Source organism: Psammomys obesus, unplaced genomic scaffold (genome assembly GCF_907164565.1).
Source record: "Psammomys obesus unplaced genomic scaffold, mPsaObe1.curated_primary_1811, whole genome shotgun sequence".
In the NCBI taxonomy this organism is placed as follows: domain Eukaryota; kingdom Metazoa; phylum Chordata; class Mammalia; order Rodentia; family Muridae; genus Psammomys; species Psammomys obesus.
Window position 1 is genome coordinate 7,878,453 of NW_026591711.1, and position 3,216 is coordinate 7,881,668.

Sequence of the window (3,216 nt, forward strand, 5' to 3'; positions counted from 1 at the left end):
TTTCATGAGGTCCCATTTATCGATTGTTGCTCTCAGAGCCTGTGCTGTTGGTGTTCTGTTCAGGAAGTTGTCTCCTGTGCCAATGAGTTCTAGGCTGTTTCCCACTTTTTTTTCCAACTGATTTAGAGTATCTGGTTTAATGTTGAGGTCCTTGATCCACTTGGACTTTAGTTTTGTGCAGGGTGATAAATATGGATCTATTTTCATTTTTCTGCATGTAGACATCCAGTTGGTCCAGCACCATTTGTTGAAGATGCTGTCTTTTTTCCATTGAATGGATTTGGCTTCTTTGTCAAATATTGAGTATTCATAGGTGTGTGGGTTTATTTCTGGGTCTTCTATGCAATTCCATTGATCCTCCTTTCTGTTTCTATGCCAATACCATGCAGTTTTTATTACTGTTGCCCTGTAGTACAGCTTGAGATCGGGAATGGAGATACCTCCAGATGATCTGTTGTTGTAGAGGATCGTTTTGGAGATTCTGGGTGTTTTGTTTCTCCATATGAAGCTGAGAATCTTTTTTTCAAGGTCTGTAAAGAATTGAGTTGGTATTTTGATGGGAATTGCATTGAATCTGTAGATTGCTTTTGGCAGGATGGCCATTTTCACAATGTTAATCCTACCAATCCATGAGCACGGGAGATCTTTCCATCTTCTGAGATCTTCTTCAATTTCTTTCTTCAAAGACTTGAAGTTTTTCTCAAACAGGTCTTTCACTTGCTTGGTTAGAGTCACACCAAGGTACTTTATGTTATTAGTGGCTATTGTGAAGGGTGTTGTTTCCCTAATTTCTTTCTCAGCCTTTTTGTCTTTGGTATACAAGAGGGCTTCTGATTTTTTTGAGTTGATTTTGTATCCTGCCACTTTGCTGAAGGTGTTTATCAGCTGAAGAAGTTCTCTGGTTGAATCTTTGGGGTCGCTCATGTATACTATCATATCATCTGCAAATAGTGACACTTTGACCTCTTCCTTTCCGATTTGTATCCCCTTGATCTCCTTTAGTTGTCTTATTGCTCTGGCTAGGACTTCAAGTACAATGTTAAAGAGATATGGAGAGAAACTTAAATCAATCCCACTGAAATCAGGGACAAGACAAGGCTGCCCACTCTCTCCATTGAGTTTGATGTTGGCTATAGGCTTGCTGTATATTGCCTTTACTATCTTTAGGTATGTGCCTTGTATCCCTGATCTCTCCAAGACTTTAAACATAAATGGGTGCTGGACTTTGTCAAATGCTTTTTCAGCATCTAAGGAGATGATCATGTGGTTTTTCTCCTTCATTTTGTTTATGTGGTGAATTACATTGATGGATTTCCGTATGTTGAACCACCCTTGCATTCCTGGGATGAAGCCTACTTGGTCATGGTGGATGATATCTTTGATGTGTTCTTGGATTCGGTTTGCAAGTATTTTATTGAGTATTTTTGCATCAATGTTCATAAGAGAGATAGGTCTGAAGTTCTCTTTTTTTGTTGGATCTTTGTGTGGTTTAGGTATCGAAGTGACTATGGCTTCATAGAATGAGTTTGGTAGTGTTCCTTCTATTTCTATTTTGTGGAATAGTTTGAGGAGAATTGGTGTTAGTACTTCTTTGAAGGTCTTGTAGAATTCTGCGCTGAAGCCATCTGGTCCAGGGCTTTTTTTGGAGGGGAGACTGTTAATGACTGCTTCAATTTCCTTGGGAGATATAGGACTATTCAGTCTTTCTACCTGATCTTGACTTAATTTTGGTAGATGGAATCTGTCAAGAAAGTTATCCATTTCATTTAGATTTTCAAATTTTGTGCCATATAGGCTTTTGTAGTATGACCTAATAATCGTTTGGATTTCCTCATTGTCTGTAGTTATGTCCCCATTTTCCTTTCTGATTTTGCTGATTTGTATGGTTTCTCTCTGCTTTTTAGTTAGTTTGGCTAAGGGTTTGTCTATCTTGTTGATTTTCTCAAAGAACCAGCTTTTTGTTTCATTGATTCTTTGGATAATTTTATTTGTTTCTAATTGATTGATTTCTGCCCTTACTTTGATTATTTCCAGCTGTCTGCTCCTCTTGGGTGTATCTGCTTCTTTTTTTTCTAGGTTTTTCAGTTGGGCCATTAAGTTGTTTGTATGTGATGTTATGGATTTCTTCTTGTAGGCACTTAGTGCTATAAATTTTCCTCTGAGTACTGCTTTCAATGTGTCCCATAAATTTGGGTATGTTGTGCCTTCATTTTCATTGAATTCTAGAAAGTCTTTAATTTCTTTCTTTATTTCTTCCTTGACCCAGCTGTCATTGAGTAGTAAGTTGTTCAGTTTCCATGTGCGTGTCGGCTTTTTGTTGTTTCTGTTGTTGTTGATGTCCAGCTTTAGTCCATGGTGGTCAGATAGTATACAAGGGATTATTTCAATCCTTTTGTATCTGTTGAGGCTTGCTTTGTGACCAACTATATGGTCTATTTTGGAGAAGGTTCCATGTGGTGTTGAAAAGAAGGTGTACTCTTTTGAGTTTGGGTGAAAAGATCTGTAGACGTCTATTAGGTCCATTTGATTTAGGGATTCTGTGAGTGCTTTTATTTCCCTATTTGGTGTCTGTCTGGTTGATCTGTCCCTTGATGAGAGTGGGGTGTTGAAGTCTCCCACTATTAAGGTATTAGGATCAATGTATGATTTAAGCTTTAATATTGTTTCATTTACGAATGTAGGTGCTCTTGTATTTGGGGCATAGATATTCAAAATTGTGATGTCCTCTTGTTGGATTTTTCCTTTGATGAGAATATAGTGGCCCTCCTTATCTTTTTTGATTAACTTCGGATGAAAGTCTATTTTATTAGATATTAGGATGGCTACTCCAGCTTGTTTTCTGGAACCATTTGCTTGAAAAACATTTTTCCAGCCCTTTACTCTGAGGTAGTGTTTATCTTTGTTGCATAGGTGTGTTTCTTGGATGCAACAGAATGTTGGGTCCTGTTTCTGTAACCATTCTGTTAGCCTGTGTCTTTTTATTGGTGAGTTGAGTCCATTAATATTGATAGATAATATTGACCAATGCATGTTAGCTCCTTTTGTAATGGAGTCGATGATCTTACCTTGTTTCATTGCTTGTTTTCTTTTCATTTTTGTTGGGATATTATCTGTATGCCCTGTTTTCTTGGGTGAATTCGTTTTCGTTGGATTGGAGTTTTCCTTCTAGTATCTTCTGTAGGGTTGGTTTGCTGTATAGATATTGCGTAAATTTAG